At 41.6% G+C, this 20752-nt stretch overlaps 1 long non-coding RNA gene across 1 annotated transcript in view; it reads left to right on the top strand.

Moving 5' to 3' along the window:
* The window catches only part of LOC139698892 (uncharacterized), a 147831-nt gene that overhangs the window by 68837 nt on the left and 58242 nt on the right, over positions 1-20752 (top strand). The window contains exon 2 of the long non-coding RNA XR_011703025.1: positions 9228-9293. This is a non-coding gene — a long non-coding RNA (uncharacterized lncRNA). The remainder of the gene's footprint in view (positions 1-9227; positions 9294-20752) is intronic.

Genomic DNA, 20752 nt, shown 5'->3' with positions numbered 1-20752 from the left:
CCTGTCTGGACCGACAATTTCATCAGCGGGATTGCTACTGCGTGGTAATCAGGTCCAATTTTCAGCTTAATGTATTCTTGTGCTGTTATTTTTGCACTTTTTGAAACCGTGGAGTAAGAAATAGATGGTATTTTTACGGTAATTCGAAAATTACTGAAAAATGAGATGCTCTTTTTCTTTCTCAAATTGTGTATTAATGGGCGTTCTATGGGTAGAGTATTGGACTACTGACCGGAGGACCCAGGTTCGATTCCCGGGGATACATATGAACGTTGCCAGCGTCTCCCAAGCTGTGTGATTTTACGGGTACCAGAACTTCTTGGAAATATGGAAGCCTTATATAGGTGGCACAGGGAAAGGAACTGAACCCCCAACCCTAATGTGTGTATTTCACACGCCGTTGGACTTGGCACTAGGTGAACTCTGCCCTCATCTATCAGACCCACCGTCTAGTTGACAACCGTGTTTTATTGCGTCTTTACTCTTGCGATTTCGACCGCCGGCTTGCGGATTGCTTACATCCCCAAGGCTTCTGTCAACACGAGTCACGTTCGTAAGGTTGAATCCGTAAGTCATCTAGGATTTAAATATTCGAATGTAAAACCTCTCCTAAGCATCTAATGAGATAGTAAATGTATATTTTCCCCCTAAAATCTATTAATTTGAACTCCATCCCACGGAGGATACTTGGTCAAGTGCTGCCTGGGTAGTCGTGTGAGGTGATTCCTCACTGCTTGGATGGCAGGGGAAATGACTAATCTGACTGGTATAGCGTCATTGAATGCTTAGTGTATCACAACTTACATTGGCATATACTCTGAGATTTTATATCTTATGAGTCTTGTTAATGAAATTCAGAGGAAATTGGTGTGGCATGATTGATCTTTTAAGTTATCATTGCCGCAAACTCTTTCCTAGGTTGGCCCTTAAATAGAAGAGGGAAAAAGTGTGGTTCTGCGTATCATCCGTTTCCGTCATCACTTGATCATGAGGTCGTCGCCTAATGATGTCGCACCGCAACGAAACCTAGATCGCTTGTGAATGAACTTTTTTTTGTGAAGAGTTTTTCCCGCTTTCGCCGTGAGGTTAATCCGCCAAGTTACTCCGGAGACAATTTCTTACTTTGAAACGTTCTTAAAAATAATATTTGGCGTTAGAATTTGTGGACTTCACCGCTTTTGAAGATCGCCCATCACTAAATATCGAGCCATAAGCATGTAATTCAGATGCCTTATCGTAATGTACTGCGTTTCTTCGGATTCATTCCCCATTATCCCCCGCCACACGCCCTTGCGGCGACTTGCGGTGTATGATGTAGATGTAAGTGCATTCGAGAAATCGAGAGTCAAATTGAACTGGTGGGAAAATGGTGGTCTTGGCCGAACTAGACCACTTTAAATGTGACTGATTTCGCGTTTCGTTGAATGCCTATTTCTGTCCTCGGGTGCTCCCATTAGGTTTCGTAGTGTATGCGCCTCTCCCCGCCTCAACCTATTCCTATTTCCATTCGTTTTCCTCCTCCGATCGCTGTTTGTTTCCCTGTATCGCTGCCGTTTTAGTGCCTTGTTCGTTTCCTTCGCCTTCGGAGATTGAATTTCCGCACCGGTGGTGGTGCTCGTCTTCCTTCGCGGTCCTTCGGTCGAAATTATAAACACGGGTGAAAAAAAATGAGATGATGTCGGGATCGGAGAAATGGGGAGAGATAATGCCCGTGCGGAATAACATGTTTGTATATATCCTCTTTCCCTTAACGCAGGAATACTGACCACCCTGCTCGGCGTTCCCTACTCCCAATTCTAATCTATTTTAGAAATCATGTGATTGGCGGGATTTTATGATCGGTCTGGATATTTTGTACCCGGAGATATAATAACTCTCTGTGGGGCGAGACGATGAGTTGCAGCCGCGGCGGCACACGTGGCGCCGAAATTGGTGCTGCAGCTGTTCTCTGGGAAGGTAGGCGACGCCCCCGCCCCACTCCCTCGAGGGGAAGGATATGGGCAGGGAAGTAAGTATCCCATTAGGGCCAATCTGCTCTAAGCGTATCTCTCTCTCGAGTTCAAATTAGTCTTAAGTGTTTTCTTTTAAAGGAAGTGATATGGTAAATTTTTTCATCGGAAATTTATCGTTTTTCGCAGAGTGAATGGATATTGTTTGTTCCTTCGACAGAATTCGATTAGCGAACATTGTTTTAAGCGACGTGGCGAGATTTCTATCGGCGTCTAATCCGGAGAAAAAGCCGAAAACTCTGGAGAGCACTCGGCCGTGATTGTTGGCATCGCCCTCTCATATGTTGGTGTTCTCCCCGTCATTTATTTTCTTCTCTCTCGCGCACTCGATCATTTAATTCGTCGACGGGATGGTGATAACGCAAATTAATGATCGAAGCCTTTGCCGTTGAATCCGACGGCCATGAGGCGCCGTTAATTGGCATTTTGGGGCATTTTTATTCTCCCCCAGTCTCGGTTCGTCACGCGTAACTCCTCATTTGCTAACTTCTCATTTGTAACTCATTTTCTGCTTCCTTTTGGCCTTTTTTTAATTTTCTTCTCGTGCCATTAGTACATCCTGATATCGCGAAACTATCTTTTTTTTGTTTTTAGCATGTTTCCGCGCCCATTTTTATGGTTTATAAAGAAACGCGAGTTTGTTCCGAAGTAAAGGACGTGAGAATGTGAAATGACAAAGGGAACTATTCTTTCAGATTTTGAGGAAATTATGACACGATGAGTCGTCTCTCCGTTTTTAACCTCAGTTTTTATGAGACATTTGGTGAGCTATTTCATGGGCTATCGGAATGGTTTATAGTCATATTCAATTTGTTATCTGCCTTCGAAAAATTGCCCATTTCGAAATAAATTAACGGAGTCATAACAGAGGCGTTAAGCGCATCGTACGTTCACATCTTGTTTATCTCATTTCAACTCATCTGGATTAATTCCGCACTCATGTGGGGGGGGCATGTGAAGAGAGTGCATTGCCGGTCTTCATAATCTCGCCCTCGTGAGCCTCCTCCGAGACTTCTAAACGCATCTGTTCATTTATGATCTTCTCTCCGCTCGATCCCTTCTCCATTGGAGCGGATAATCACATGTTGACTCGATGTTCACTCCTGCATGCGAACATCAACTCTCATCTCATATGCAGACCTTTTCTTTTTCATTGGCGAAGTCGTCTGGGTGGATACATGCCGCCGACATTAAAGATCGGGATAATAGTAATTTCGTTTGCCACACCACATATTATTACGTTTATCATTGTTGCCCAACGTGAAATGATGAATGTGGTGCAATTTTCATCTGTAGGAAAGATTTCTTTTCCTCAAAATTTAGTCAGAACGTAGTGATTCAGTGCACCGCAGCCCATCTCTTTGGTGGAGATGACAATTTTACATTTCGCTCTCAAGCGCGTGTTCGAATATCACCTGTCGTTATTTTCAGCGTTCACTGGCCTGTCTTACAAGTTTAAGAGTCGATTACAGTGATTTTTTGTTATACTTATTTGTATTTATTCACGTCCCGTCGATGTTCGTATAAATTATTTTGTGAAAATGCTAAATGGGTGGTATGGAATGGATGTGCGCTGATCTGTAAATAGGTCAGTCCCGGGTTAAGTCCGTGCAAAACCGAGGGATTTTACCAATTGAACCGAAGCTGTATGACTTTTTGGGTATCCAATGTGACACATGATAAAGGGCTTCTGAATGTACATGGTAGTACTACGCAAGCCACTGCTACAGTTGCTGGTTTGGGTGATTCCATTTCTGGCCTGCGCTATTTACGTTTTGCCGTATTAGTAAAAGGTAGCGGACTGAGAAACGGTATTATTCAAACAGTTGAAAACTTAAATACAGCTGTAAACAGTCAAAAAAATCTAGATTTTAATTGATGTACGCTTGGTCTTCTAGCGCATCTGTTAATGGAGATACTATTTGGAGGGTCTGAATAATGACCCAAACTAATACCTTGCTTAAAATACCTAAGATTTCGCCAAGAATAAAGGACTGTCTTGCACGATTTCATTGTAATATTCCCATGGTGGTTCATTTCTTCTTGCCGTAAATATCACGCAGAAGTGGGCTCCAGCCTAGCGTATCAGCCCGTGTTTTGTTTCAGCAGAAACCATTTCACTAGAGTCTTCCGAGGTGGCCCGTACGCTCCGACATACTATACACTGCGCACTTTCGCTTCGTCTTCCGCTGTCGCGTTTTCCCTCCCGGTTGAATTCAAGATCACGGCGCTCCCCCGATCATTTCAGTCGCGTCTTCAACTCCCGCGCACCGACTTGAACATTTTCGTCTCATTCATGCTCGACGGCCGTCTGGACGGATTAACAGTGCTAAAGGAGATTATTACGCCCTCCGCCCCTCATCCCGGCAACAGCCGTCCGTGCGCGCCTTTGCCGTCGCCCGTGATATGCGGCCCATAAGTCCATAATGGCCGCCTTTGGAGGGAGAGCTAATCCCACACACCCCCAACGTAGCAGTTGCATTACCCTCACAAACCCCCCCCCCCATCATTTGCCTCCCTTTTTGCTTTCAAACGCGAGTCTTAACCCTTGGACGCCGGATGCTCGTTCAGCCATGTGCTTTAGTCGGAGTCGTATGGGTTCCACTTTTTTTTTAATTTCAGGCCTTTCATGCCTCGGTTTATGCACACTTGCCCGGAATAGAATTTAATATCAGCGTTAAGTGAGCATTGAGGGGCGTCTTGGGCAGCCTATTCTTCATCCGTCGACCGTTCTTCTTAGCTCAGTTCTAAGGACGTGTCCAGGAGCAATTTCAATAGTTCACGGGATGTGATCCATTGTAACTTTCTCTCTGCGCATTTTAAATTTGGTTGATAAATTAGTTAAAAAATCTTTACAAGGGTCAGTTTACAATTAGTTGGGTTAAAAAGTCGCCGATTACAACTAAAATGCATAATTTAAGGTATCAAGAGGACATTACGATTATTATAGAGAAAAAGATTACTATGAGAATGAAAAACATTTGACTTTTTACTAAGTGCATTCATTGCCACTTAGCTCTCATGTGCATTTGTTTATTTTACCGTTAGCAGCTGTTGCTAATTGGGCATGTAAGACGAAATGAACAATTTTACACTCGGGTGTTCTAAATATATTTTTTCAAAAAAAGAATATTAGAGTTGCTGTTACTCTCTAAGATCACGTATACTTTTCACCCTCCAGTGCGTTTCGCTTGTATTAGTCAACAGCAGGAGTAACTTGTAATTTTGTGTTATTAATAATGTTAATCAGGTCGATTGCCTCGGTGACGCCCAATCGTATCATCATCGGTCTTTTACGGTAATGAAACCGAGCGATGTCGACTATGATTTCCCTTTACTTATAAAACTCGATCTGCCTTTCGTGTATGATTCTCTGACGAGAGCGAAATTGTTCCACAATTCTTCCTAAATTTTCTTCTCTCGCACTCTCATTCCAGTCCCCAATCCGCAACATTGCGCCTTTCGTAGCCATTGAACTCAGACACGAAAAGAATGACCCGTGTGAACATTAATAAAAGCGAAGAGATGAGGGCTACCTGTTGTAGATGTAAATACATAGAACTAATCTGTATATCCTGGTAGAGGCGTGTAAATAAACTGAGAAGGCTGAGGTAGGCAACAAATCCCTAAAAGTGGAATTTGGAAAGCCCGAAATGATTAAACAGAAATGAAAAATTAATATGGGGAATAAAAGAGCTTCTTGAAACGTTAAAATTACGAGCAATGAGGTTTAAATAAATTCCGTATAATATAATAAAATTATTATAATATACTTTCGGAAGGATTTCATTCGACAGAGGAAAGATCTAATGACCTGGAAATGCGGCTGAGGAAGTGGAAGATGATAGATTGGGAAAGCACAGAGAAGGTAATAGCTGCCATGAAGGATATGAAAAGGGAACAGATGATGCTCTCTAGTAGAGTCATTTAAGTACTTACATAAAGGCTGAAAGATGTAGAGTTATCGTTTCAAAGAATAAATAGGTGGGGAATGGCGGACAGCAAGTTTTTTCGAAAAACTTAATTGTTCCCATCTGCCAAAGTGAAAGAGATAAAGAAACGTGAGCATCATTGAACCCTTCATTTAATCGTACTCGCAGCGAAATAGTACAGAGATATAAACACAATTGTGATTAGAGTAATGGCACCATGGAAGAAGAGCAGTTTTGGTTTATAAAAGAAATGGGTGTGAGAGATGGGGTGGTTTGTGGAAAAAATTTTGAAAATTAGTGAAGTGTTAACTTAGCTCTATTAATTTCGGGAGGACCTTTTTCTTGCGTACTCTGGGGAACATAGTAACTGAGACACGTCAGAGTTAAAGGAAGAGAAAGAAGGCTAATCAGTTGTATGCTCATGGAACAGGAAGTAGTGATGGAAGTAGGAGTCAACAGAATGGAGTGAGGGGATTGACGACAGGCTGAGGGATGACACAAGCTCCGAACTTTTTAAACTTACGCTGGTAAAAATGAGAGAGTGCTGGGAGGTAGACAAGTAAGTGGTTAAAGGTGGGGGAGGGACAACATGCTACGGGATAGCGAATGTCATGATCTTGATTGCAAAAAGTACGAAATTTGTCGGAGATATTATGACAAATAGGGAATAATTAGGAGCATATGAACTGAAAATAATCCAAAAGAAAATAAAGAGTAATATTAATTGGTTAGGTAGGGGAAAAAGAAGGTGGATGCGAAAGAAGCACAATTGGAGGATTTGGAAAGTGACGCGTATTCATGTAGTTACGGCGGTAACGGGGGAGTGCGTATGGGAAGTAGGGGCAAAAACAAGATTTGGTGGGCAGAAGAAGCTTTCAGAAAGTCATAAAAGTATGGTGAAGTGCTTTCTTGGTTTGGTTTTTTATATCGAGGTGAAACGCGAACGTCGCCGAAAAAGGCTAAGTGAGTGATAGTGAGTTTGGGGAAGAATCTTCCAACTCACACATTCAGATAAGTTAAAAAAGAAAGAGTTCTTAAACAGAATAGAAAAAAGAAAACTGCTGAGTACACCGGAAAAGAAAGTGAATGGGACATGTACAGGGGAGAGAATCATGTCAAGAGATATACTAAAGGGCCCTATGAAGGGAAAGCCAGGGAGAGAATATATGGTAGAAGGGAAATGACCAGTGGTTGAAAGAGGGATATTGATGTAATGATATGATTCCTATAAGTTGATATGAAGCGATATGTGGAAGTCGTAGAGAAATATTACTATAATGGAGAGTATGCCTGTAATATTTCCAGTGTAAATATATGGTGTAGAAACATTAGATGTTAGAATTTATTTTATTCAGTTCAATTCAGGATGATCAATTGGCTAAACATTTTTACGATTCCGTGATGGCAATTGAAAATTTTATTGCATCTCAAGTCATCCCCCGTCACTCTTCCTCCCTGGTTGTTCATGTTTCGAGATAATCTCGGGAATGAGAGTATTTGTGGGAAGGCGTTAGTCATTAGAGTTGCTGAATATTTTAAGTTGTCCCCCTACTTTTCCGCCCTCCATACGAATTTTCACATTGTGAGAAAGCTCCCCGAATACGGGCGTCTAATTCTGGGGCGAGGGGCGAAGGAATTCCCAATCTCGCAGTGAAAGACGCTCGTGCGAGTTGGGCGTTTCGTTACGTACATGCGTCGTAAGGTGGATTTAGATACTGTATAGTATCCGCCGTCACTTTGTGGAAACGATTCATAATGAATAAGAATTTCTTAATTTTTCCACACAATCTTTTATTTTTACGACCGGGTTTCGACGAGGATCGTCATCATCAGGCGGTGACGATGATGACGATCCTCGTCGAAACCCGGTCGTAAAAATAAAAGATTGTGTGGAAAAATTAAGTAATTCTTATTCATTGTGGATTTAGATCTTGAGCAAAGATAGAGGAGGGAGTGTGGCTAAAGAGTTACACAATAAAAACACTCAAACTTATTAAATCATTCAGATTGCAATAAAAAGTAGAAAACGCATTTTTCTTTGGTAGCCAAAAACGTTTCGTGCGGGTTTGACTAAACATTAGTGCGAAAGCCTTTTCTCGCTCGTTTCTCTGATGATTAAATCTTAACTTGAAAATCGTCTTTGAAACGTAGTAATCATAGTTCTGAAAATTGCTCTCAAAATTTCTTTGTAAAAAAGTCCCAAGATTTTGTGTTTGCTTGAAAATGTTTTGTATTCCAATTCAAATTATTTTTTACTTTTTAGAGCATTTCTATATATAAGGTGTTTTTATTTTGGCATTATGAAAAAATGATTTAATTCTCGATGGCGTCGGAGATTTATTACCTGAAGGGTCTTTGCAGCGGAGGAAAGATTTTGCTTCCGTTTGCCCCGTAAACGCTATTTAACGATCGCAGTGTTTGAATAACGAGCTTAGCATAATATTTTTTGTGGGTGACCTGGGATGCAGTGGCGTAAAATTATCGTTTAATTGAATGATGGCTTGATACTAATATTGATTGGTTGAAAATGAAAATGCTAAAATTTAGTCCTACTAACTCTTCGGTTACAATTGATTTGGTTAGAAACAAATACCTGACAAACTGTAACTTTCGGCAAATATTCACTTCAGTGCTCGTGCTTTGAGCAAATCCTCCATGGAAAAACCCGAAGAGCAATCTCACGTCAATCAGGGACTATTTTTTTTACACGAGTGCACATGAAATGTTACGTCACTTTCGGAGTGCCTGGTCATCGTCGTGGGTTCTCTAATTCTCGCCTTTTTTTGGTAGTTGTGAATGGATTTCTTTCCCTCCCCCCCCCCCCCCCCGCCCCCGCTTTCAATCGCTGCCCTCGGCGAATGTGAAATGCTTTCGGCGCAATCCCGCGCTTCGGATGCGGGTTATGACCTCTCGAGACCCCATGGGGAGGGATTGTTTGTCACGGCTTGTCTTGCTTTGCCTGATACATTGTTTTAGATTTTCCCGGCAACCCACCCACCGTGCATCCCCCTCCCCCCCACTTGCGCGCATTAACGAACATCGTCCCGCTAGGTGACGTGAAAGTCATCCCAAGTACGCGTGAAAATAGGGTGGAGGGGTTTCGGAGAAGAACAATGGGGGAACCAGGAGCGAGACGGAGTGGAAAAAAGAAAGTCTTTTGTTGCCGGCAAATAGGAAAACATTTTTCTGTTATTATTCTTATGGGTAAAAGTTTTAGTGGTTGTGGTGACAGGGAATACGTTCGATATGACTTTCTATTTTATCCTCACATCTCTTTCTGTTTCAGATTCGTCGCGTCCGTGTGGTCTAAGGTGGAAGGAAGTCACGCGATCGTCACGACCTGCAGAAATTGGTAGGTGGAATGAATTCCTGCCTATTTCACCATTACTACTGTCTTTTGTTAATTCAGCAATTCACGTAACCTTCATTTTGCTACAGGTTAGCTTTTTCACCGGAAGTAAGACTTATTTACGGAGGATGTCACAGGCCTCTGGTAGGCAAACAATTTTTTTTCCTCGACACGAGTTTTTTGGTTCGAAGAGTTTAACTCGTCCGCACGTGCGTGTTCTCTTCTTTATGGAGAAGATGTGACAGAATCGCCCAAAATTTCTATTTCAAGCAATAGTTTCACTGCTCCCCTTTTGCACTTGTTCCAACACGAATCTTGTATGTGACGTGCGTTTTTCGTCATTTTTTCCACGGTTCTAAATGTATGCATTGGTTGGAAAGTGATTGAACTTGACCTTTCTTTTCAAGTTTTTTCGTTAAGTTTTGAAAAAATAGTATTTTATTTGCCAAATTCATTCTGTGGTACGATGGAATTCTTGTTGCTTGAATGGAGGTTTTTGTATACGGTCCTTCCAACCATCACATCGGTGTATGTCAGGCGTGTTCAGTACACCGGTCTTAAGTTGCTAGTATGAATTAGTGTGGCTTTTGCATGCGTCGGAATTTGATTACCTTATTACTGGAAGATTTTAATCTTACGAAGGTATGGTGAGAGTATCATGAAAGACCTTGGGTTGTCTTATCTGGGTTGAGTTTTGATCGCTAATTGTGTAATAAATAGGTGGTGATTAAACAACCCGGTGCGAAAGTCTTTATTTCTCTTTCCGCATTAGACTGTCGTAATTCAAGCATTTAATGTGAGGAAAAAATATTTCCCTCGGTGTCTTCCTCGGTAAGTTAAGACTCGTGTGTCCGGCGTCTTTCTATGAGTCTGTAGCCTTTTTTAAAGTTATGTATTTAGGAAACTGCGCGTGGGAATGTAGTGGGACGAGCAGAGGCAGACTCCGTAACTCTCCCGCAGTGTTCCTTCACTCCGGTTCCACTTCGTATCCCGGCGTAGAAAGGAGGCGTCGGGGCGTGACCTATGAGACAGTTTCGAATCGGTCTCCCTCGCTTCGGCAGGGAATGAATTGTTCTCTCCCCCCCCCCCTTTCTACTGCTCGACAACAAGGGTAGTCGAACTCTCCGTCCTTGACGAATTCGCCACGGTTCCACCGATGCTAGTCTAGCTGTCTTTATAAAAAAAACCCCACAAGAGAACTCCACCCCGTCCGTACCTTTAGAAGCGACACGGTCGTTTAGCTGTCTTACATAGCGTGCTACGTCGGAAGCGGATTGCGTTAAAGGTCTCGGGAGTCGTGCGGAGGAGGTGGTCGACCGGTGGGTGGATGACCGGTGACCGGACGGATTAATATAAAAAAATGGAGAGGTATCATTTAGAAGAAAAAGTTTGATTTCGATATTTTGAGAAGGGTATCTTGTGAGTATTAGGTTTCTGCTGCTCAATAGACCGACTACCTTACTTATCCATCTAACCGCAGTAACTTTTTCCAGGTGAATCCATGTCCGATGCAGGATTCCAAGGGTCATTGCTAGGAAGTTTATTTTCAACCGAAATAATACATTTTCGTCAGAAATCAATTATTAAATTTTTTTCAATCGTGTATAATCACTACTAACCACCACTGCTCACCACCACCTCATATGATACTCTGGAACGGTAAAGAACTAGTCTTGTTTTTTTTTTAATTCGGTGCCTAAAATTTTGTCGGCAAACAGATTCGTTTGTTTCGCGATATTTCCTTCAATTTTCGTTTCCTCATTACAGGTGCTTTCATGTAGGTTGGAACTCCTTCGGATATACGAACCGTGCAAATACTGACGCCATTACACATTTTTTGCCGATGTGGTGGTAATGTTTCGAATCCAAAACAATTGAACTCGTTATTTTGCTGACGACTTTTATAGTTCCTAATTGAAAATTTATGATTATTATTTTTCATGCTTTTCGTTGATATTTTTGTGTGTACTGTCGATTGCAAAAAGAAAATATGATATGGTGAACAGGAGGATAATATCTTTCACTCGTAACAAAATCGAACCCAAGCACCCGAATGTATTTACTTAAAGACAAGCAATTGACCGATGTAGTCAATTATTTCAAGATGTAAATGTGCTTGCATGCGTGTGTTTTTGTATATTACTCTACTATATGTGTATTATTATGCATGTATGACTGGTGCCCGCCACACTCCCTTACAGTGGCTCGTGGGGATACGCTCGATAATACAGCCTCATATTAGAATTGATTTTTGGTCAGCGTTCAAGATTGATTTGAAAAATTTTGAAATACTGAATCACTGTAGTACGTTAAGAAATTCATGTAGCTCCGATGAATCCTGTAATTTTGTAAGTGAATGAATGCCCTGAGTGTTTCCCATGGTATCCATTAAGCGCCAAGCAAGTGATGGTGGAGTAATCGCCGCTAGGCTTTGATGGAAATGGCCATGCACCACCGCTCGTAAATGTGTTTCTCTGCCACCGCGGGCGTTCGCTTGATTCCCTCGACTACGACTTACAGCGCAGGAGATTGGTGTGATGCAAACGATTTATAACGGTTGGGCTCGGGCGTACCCAGGCTTCATCCAGAAGGGAAGCCAGTAATATATGCATGCAAGACAAAACTGCTTGAGACATTCCTGTTTCCATCTAATTTTAGATAGGAAGAGAAATAGTAACAATTATTGACAAGAGTGTGAAATTAATGCCAATTCTGCCCGTATGTTCCAAAAAATGTAACGAATTTTCACCGCAACGTTATTGGCAAACGGTATGCATGTAATCACACGCACCCATACATGAATGTCCGTGTGTGTGTTCTTGAATGGTTCTAATGCTGAATGAATTCAGTTATTTTATTTATCTTTTAAGTTCGCCAACATTAGCATAAGGGATGAGATTAAAAGGTGTATTTTTTCAAAATTTCAAGTGGAGTTTAACCAACACCGTCTCTTTCTCCTCTGACCCATCCGTATCACTTGGAGAATCCATCAATTCCGAGTACCATTTTCTGTCAAAACTTGGAAATCACAAGTGAGTTGTTAGCTTGGGTTGAAAAATTAAGAGAGTGGCAGCATCGTGATGTCTCTCTCTCTCTCATCCGTTCGAGCAGATTTTCTCTGTTCGTCTGGTGAGAGAAAAAATGGACGCCGCGTCTGCGGAAGAAAAAAAACGGCGACGGGTTGAAGTCGTGCAACCCACGTCTCCCCTCCTGATCCCTGGCGGTTCGGGTGTGATTTACTCCCTAGGTGTAGGCGAGTGGTCGAGGAGGGAGAGAGAGAGGTGTGACCGATTACGTATTTGGGGAGGCGTGAAGACCCACGAGGGTCGCTGATACATTTTTCCTTCCGCGGGAATGTCGCTCGTGGGACTTCGGAAGGACCCTCGGTAAGGTACCCACGCAACCGGGACCCCCGCGCGTCGGGAGACTTGATTCGAGAATTCACTCGTCCCCTGCCAAGCAGCCTTCGTGACTGGCAGAGTTCCCTGCGGTCGGAATTCTCAGCATTGGGATTTGCTCTCCCGATCACGGACTGTCCGTCGCTTGCTGTGGGCACGGGTGTGTGTGTGGGAAGTGTTTAATACTACGTTCGTTAATGATTTCAGTGTTATCGCGACGAGAAGTAATGCGGAGGGACGCGAATGTGCGTGATTCGGATTTGTATGTGCAAACGCCAGGGCGGACTCACGAACTTACTTTGATGACGTATTTAATGTACAAATAATGCATTGATTCCTTTATACTCCAGAAGTTAATTTCTCATGCGAATAATTTCAGCACTTCAATGTATTTGAGGCATGCTTCCTAAAAAAAGATAAGTAGGCATTGAACCCAGTTCATACCGGTTATTATCAAACCACACGCCCTTGCGGCGGCTTCCGGGATATTATGTACGTGCAATAGCACAAGAAAGTGTTTTTTTCGGAAATTGATTAAATCATATGCGACATTGGAATAAAAAGCGCACACTTTGCCTGCTGAACCATTATTATTTATGCCCGTCGTAGTTTCATCCCATCACTGCTGGAACCTTGCGCCAAGTTTCACCTGAACTGTTCGTATCTACGCTTTTGTCGCACGAAGTTTCTTTTACTCGTTGGCAATGAAAAAGTGCTGTTCTTTATTCCCTGCAAGTATCCTTGGTTAATCGGTTCTCTTCAGTGGAATAAATGACTGTGGAATATATCGAGAAGTAGTCTTTCATGTGGAAATTGCCGATCGTTGGGGATTTTTAGCGAATTTAATGCATTGTGGAATGCCCCACGATTCCCATACAAATGGCATTAGGTGATGAGATCCGTGAGCTGTGCCTTCCCTGTCAGTTGAACGAAGACAAACTTGATTTGCGACAGCATTGCGACTCGCCGCTTATTGGTGCACGAATGTCATCAAAAGTAAAGCTCCAAATTACTGATAATGAGTACCGTCAGTATTGGCGATTTGTCTTTGGAATTGTTTTAGTTTAATTTGCTAAAGAAATGCAGTTATGTCGGTAAATTTGTTTGGATTTTTCAACATTACAACAATAGAAAATGTTGTTTTGTCTATCAATGTGGCCCGTATGAATTAAACATTAAAAAAAAAATACGTGCAATTAATATATGTACGAGTATGAGTCCTAAATCTACTCTAAATATGGTGACATTGATTCATATGAAATTGTATATTCTATTTTCCAATGATTCCTCAAATACACAACGCCACCTGGTAATTCTAATTTTATAATGAAACAAGGAGACATATCCAGCCAGCCAGCCCTCAATTGAATGGGTTTTTAAACCCTCAAATTTATAGCGCTGCTCTGGTGCAACGGTCGTTTCCCTGTTCAGGAAACCTTTTCAGCGTTTTTCGCGTTAAACATGGGGACAAAATGACGTAGACGTGTACTTTTCCAGTGTAAGTGAAGTGAAGAGCGAAAGACAGGCTTATAGTATGCATAAAATTTCACTAATCCTAGGAAGAAGTAAATACAATGACTAATTTGTATGATTTCTAATGGTTACAATAATCTAAACCGAAACTAATACTAAGGGGCTCATGTGCCCAAAACTTCCACAAGGACGGGATTATACAACTTAATAAGTTAAAATAAATTATGTCAAGTCGAGAATTTGTTTTTTTAGATCTTTTTTAAATAATTTATATTTATTTGAATTTTCGTTTTATATGTCTATTTTTTCTTTAATTTTTATTTCTTTTGATGTATATTTTATAAGTATTTTTTTATTTATTTTCTTTCGACTTTTTATTCCTCCTACGACAAAGGTAAGTCACAAAATAATACTATTGGGAAATTGAAAGATATAGGATACGGATATAACCCACGCACATAGATAATTATGTGGGCCGATTATGGCGTCGCGCGCTCAAGTTGACCTTACACACTTTGTAATCAGGGACTTTCAATCAAAATGGCTCCTGCTTGTTCATTTGCCGCCTTCGTTAAGAGGGCATTTTCCGTTCTCCTCCAGCCGCTTGAAAGGCCTGACCCCTTGGTGGTGAAAGGCGCCCGCGTGGGCGTCTCCGCGGAGCCAAAGGGATTTCGCAGCGCGGGAACAGCAGACGGAGTGGCTGGGTTCTCCATCGCTCTCACATACACACACTCCTCGGTGCGCGGCCCCTCACTCTCATTCTCTCCCCCACCTCCTCCCTCCCCGCCTCCTTTCTTCATTCGCTCGCATTCCCTCTCCCCACAGCAGCCTTTGCATCGACCACCGGTCGATCCAGTCCGCGTGAAGTACCGTCGCTTTCCATCGCTCGACGAAGATCGCGTCGCGGGTTCACGTTCATCCCCTCACTCGCGGTGGGTGTATATACCTACACTGTCGGATGGCCTCCTCGAATGGCGCTCGCAGAATGAGAACGTCCCAATTCTGCGAGTTCGCATGTCATACGAGTTAACTTCGATTCGATTTGACGTTAAATAAACAATGAAAAGGTAGAAAAAAATGCAGCAAATTTTTCCATGGCGCACAGTTGAAGCGGATTTTTCCATGGGTGGCGGTGGTTAAGAATCCGTGAAAAACCTCTAAAACCAGAGCTGCACGAAGTACGATATAAGATTTGTTGCAAAATACTCTAGGGTTCAAAGTTTTAATAATTTTGTTTATTGGTGATTGAATTTCGTGTAATTGGAATGGGAAATGCTACGAACCAAAAAAATGAGCGTGGATCGGCATAATATTCTCGGAACACGTCAAATAGACACTAAATAAATTCAACTGGAAACCAAAAATGGAAGAATTTGTAGCTTTGTAGTGAGTCATAAAGAGGTAACGGCTGGCCGTGTATGAGGCCCGTCGTGGCCTATTTGTGGCATTGTTTAGAATGATTGTCTCGACTATGTAATGGTATTGTTACATTAATACTCTTTCAGTGATCATGAAATTATATGTAGAGGGTTATTACTTATTTTCTGGTACATCAACTTCACTTACTTAGGGGTACTTAAGGGTATAAATAATCATTTCATTGAATTTAAAATAAATATTGACCTCTTATCACCAAAAATTAGCGAAGGGTTATGATGCTATCAAAAGTCTTATTATTACGTTACTCATAAACGACCATTCTTATGACGGTGAATTATTCGTTTGATGGCTTGTTGTGTAACCTGGCAAACTAGAGTTTAGAGATTTTTAAAGAGTACGGGAAGAAGGAAGTATTCACAACTTATAAAAATCAAAAAAACAAATTGTACCGCTCTACTTCTACATAGTACCCTGCGAGAAACGTCTAGGTGTTAACATATACGAAACATATCTCGTATCGTCGGTACACTGCTAATTATTAACATTTTGGAAATGTCCTAAAACTGCCATTTTGCAATGCTAAACACGCTCTATGGAAATGCTTGGATGGCATTTGAAATTATTGGGTGACATTCCGCTTGAATGCAGAGCCATCTTAATTCTTTTTCGAACTAAAAATCTATTATAAAAGCCATTAAAAATTATTAACCGATCCATTTCGATACATTCCTGTCATTGCCAATGTTTCAAAACCTCCACGAAGTCGCTATAAAACGTTTTAAAAGACACTTCGAAGTTTTGACGCTTATGCTGTCACCTAAGCAATGGCTGTGTATCAAAACCTTTGTGGGTTAATGAGTTTCAGTGATCTGTGCAAATAATTTTTTTGCAAAAATGATTCATAATCATCATTTCCACGAAGCTGATTCTATTAATAATTAATAAATTCTACAAGGCGAAGCCTGAGGATCTTTAGGTATTGTATTTAAATTCCCTCCTGGGTGTGTGTGTATATCCATTAGAATTGCGTTTCAATCTAGCTCCCCCGCTCTCATTTCCCTCGGGGAGGAAGGGCGCGTCGGGCGGCGTTGGGGGGTGCAAGGGCCGGGACTGAGGAGCGTGTTGCTTCGGTGATCCAAAGTCATAACACGAAGGGTCTTTGAGCCCTCAGGGGTGGCGTTTGAGGGCGGGGGAGCGGGAGGTGAGATCATTTCATGTGCGTGCGGCCGTATTAATCCCCGCCGATTAAAAGATGACTGTGCTCTCTTAATGGACTCCGAAGTCTGCGGGCATGAAGCCGTCCCTTTGTGCTGGCGAAAATGTTTCAGGTTTTCGGCTGCTATAATCGGATCGGTTTATCGTCATCCCCCACTATTCAAGCCGGCGTGCATCGGAAAAGTGAGTTTTATTGTGCCGAAATTATTTTTTGCGAATTGATTTTTTTTGTTCGGCTTTTGCGATAGCTGTGTGCCCTTATCGCGTCAAGTATTTCCCCTGTCTGTCACTTTTCTGCGTATTTTAATATCTAACTTGGCGTGGTAGCTTAGTGCTTAATGTGTCTGCTTACCGTCCGGAGGGTTCAAATCAGGGTGATTTATCTGGACCTCTCCCAAATATCAGTTTTATTTGTTTGCGAATCTCATAGAAAGTGTTCTCCCCTGCGACCACTGCTGGTTGTAGGGACTGTTTTGGGTCCTATCGTCGTGGGTTTACTACGCTCGGTCGTGTACGTTTAGCTTTGTAACTGAACTCTTTGACCTTTGAAGAGTTGTCTGATTTGTTTCACTCTCGCTGCTTAAGTAATGGCCTACTCCCGGCCTCGCTTCCCCAATCAGCTGATGTGAATGTTCTGCTTTGATCGTGCCAATCCGTCGCTTCGCTCGCATTAATCACGATGATACGATAAAGGCTTTACCTACTACTACATATCTCATTATGACCTCCCACGGTGGAGCCAATTGTCATCCAGGGATATTCATTGCGGTTTAGGATATTACTTTTTTTAACGACGACGCACCCGATCATTCCGCCACCGTTTAAAATTATGCCATTGGAGAGTTGCGGTCTCTCAAGAGGCTCTACACTCGTATGATACAGCGATTATTTGCGGCGTAGCAGTGAAGCGTAGGGTTGAGTGCCTCATTAATCCGTCGTAAATGCGTTTAAAAATATGCATAACTACCCTTCTTTGGAAATATGCAAATTTCATGCACATCCCGTGGACCGATATGCGTAAGGATAGGATGACCCATTCAATACCATAAAGAGTTAACGGATGTTTCTTAAAACTCCGGGCAGGGTGCTTTATAGTCATTCAGTCCCCGCTGAATTATTACCTTAACCAATTGTGAAGTTTCTCATTGTTTGATGTACTATTTGCGGTCAAATTATAGGATCGGCTTAGTTAAATTGCTTAGATTTAACTCTGGCTTTATCGAACCCGTTGGTCAAGTATCGTGGAGAGGTAGTATTTCATCCGGTGAAAGTGCAGTATCGAACATGGGTATTTTGATTTGGAATAGTTCGTCCTCGACCCAAATTTTGAATCGTTATCTGATCCGGCTCGTTCTGCTCTCGTACGTATCATTGTCCTAACGTCAGCTTCGTTTGGCTCCTATCTTTGTATTTATGCTCATTCGATCCGTTCATATTTTTTTTTCAATCCCACGGTTTCTCGCGAGGCGGAATGAACGCTCGACAAAACGCTCGCTTCCTCAAAACGAGTGTGGGTGCGTGCATGTGTGCGCGTGTGTGGGTGCGCGGCGAGTGTGTCTTGCCCTTCTGTGATGTCATGCGGGTCGTTAAAATCTAGTTTATACTCTCTCTAATGTCTCTTCAAGGTTGCTTACTGTCTCAGCATTTCCCGGATTGAGTTGACTTGTTCCATTCTGCGTGGCGTGCGTGTAACATTTCATTAACCGGCCTCTATCGTTGGTGATTTCGAATTAGAGGAAGCGGAAGACGGCTATAATAAATAAATACACGAAGAAAAAAAGAAAGATTCAATGTGATTGTCATTATTCTTTGTGTCGTTACATCTGCTCCAGCTTTAGTTGGGGGGGGGGCATTGTAATCTGTTTCGGCGGGGTTTTTTGTCGTCGAATCTATATAAATCATTAATATTAGGTCGTTCGAATGTTATTTATCGTGCTCTTTGGCATGAAATATTTTATTTTCTTGATTGCAATCGGAGAAGTTCTGAAGATGATGATGCTAAATTGAAACGTGGAAATATTCTAATTGGGAAAAGGCTGATTTAAAGGTTTCAACAGCCAAGCTGAGAATACGAGTATCTAAGACAAGTTGTTTTCCGATTTTAATATTTTCACGATCGCTTTAGCATCATTTAATATTTGTGCACGATTTTGTTGCTTGAAAAAATGCAATTTATATAGTGCCCTAAATATATTCCAAATAATGTATATTTGAAAAATGTCGTAATCCGGCCGACAACGATATACTGAACGGTTCGATTTATCTACATCTACATGATCCCCTGAATGCTACCGCGAGGATGTGTAGCAGGAGTTGATTCAATACCAGACATGCGGAATCAAAAATAAAGTTTTCATTATTTAAGTTGCAATAAATACATATGTAAAACAATTCAAATGATATAGATCATGATACATATAGGTACGTGTTCTACTGTATTTAAGAGAGACTAGGTGATAGTAACGAGAAGGATGGTCAAAGAAGTTTAGGTGGAATAATAAAACGAATGAGGCTGCTTGGAATGGAAAAAGAAAAATATTTTCCACCCTAACGGGCTGGGATACAGCTATTCTGATCCTTTATCTTTCTTGGGAAAATGTCATCTTAAATCTATCGTGGTCTCTCCTCCTGTAGCACGATTCTAAACATCTTTGCTAAAGAGATCTGCATCCAATTTAAGCCAGAGATTTAATCTCTAATTTAACCTTTGCTCCGTGAGTGATTCCCACCCTTGTCTCTCTGTTAATGTAATTACGCTACCAAGTTTATCACAAGGACTTTTTACAAATCTAGTTCCTCTACGCCTGCATGCGATCTAATTCGGCAATCAGTCAAATTTCATGAGGATACCCTATGCTTTCAGCGATATTCTAAATGAGGTATAATTAGCGGAAGATAATCATTGTTCGTCTTTTAATTGACTCACCTTTCCCCAATACTCGGCCAATAAATCATCTAGTGACTATTTCCAAACCAAATTCGATGTGAATATGTACATATGTCGATCATGTAATTACCCTTAAAGCGGCAGTTGCTTCAATTTTTAAGATGTGTTAGGGGTAGAGTATGAGTTTCCGTAAGTATTACTTTATTAATACTGAAACAAAGAGAGAATATTCTACTTAGTCCGTGTAAAATGTTCAAGATTGTCAAATTTCGAGAGCTTTTTCATTTCACCCAACTAAGTTGAATTTGGTAGTCATAATGCGTTATGAGTTTAAGCGGGCGCAGGATAGGATGGATCTATTTGTTTTTCGGATTTTTTGCAGCATTGAAAACTATGAAATTTTATTTAAATCCATGGTAAACACTCCTAAAAGTCATCGTACCAGTGGGAGTAGGCCAACGCCAGAACTAGGCTTTGCCCCGCTGCCGTGTTCAAGCTCTCATTCGTATAATTTTGAAATTTCATTTTGTTCTGTGATGCGTAACTGCAATTTTGATGGTTTTATCCAATTTCCAAAGAAACTGCGGGAGAGCCGCAACAGTGACTTTTAACGGAGTCATCCGCTAATGTGCATTTCAATGCAACAATTTCAGAGTGTAAAAATCATTCGCCTTGACTGGGATTCGAACCCAGATCCCTCAATATTCGGTCGAGTGCTTTAGCCACTTAAGCTACCGAGGCATCCCTTAAACTCTGAAATTTTGGGGCTTTTAAATGAACAAGATGTTGTGACGAAATACCGTACATACAATGTCACAGGCTTTCGTAGTCGTGCGCGAAGCGCCTCAGTCAGTCCAGGCGAATGATTTTTACACTCTGAAATTGTTGAAATGGAACGTTATATCCAATCTTTGCAGTCCGATGACTGTATACGTTTTGATTTCGCGAAATTCAGGACCTCTTTTTAAATGCAGTGTTTTTGTCGCCATGAGCTATGTTTAATGAGTGTTTGTCCAGTTGCAAACGAAAAAGGCAGTCAAGAAAAAATTTGTTTGGCTCCCAGACCAGTAGGCATTAGTCCCGTACTTAAGCAATCCATTTGGTAGTTC

This window comes from Hetaerina americana, unplaced genomic scaffold (assembly GCF_022747635.1).
Source record: "Hetaerina americana unplaced genomic scaffold, ioHetAmer1.1.p SCAF_10, whole genome shotgun sequence".
Taxonomy (NCBI): Eukaryota; Metazoa; Arthropoda; class Insecta; order Odonata; family Calopterygidae; genus Hetaerina; species Hetaerina americana.
This window is presented reverse-complemented; position numbering and strand designations above follow the sequence as displayed.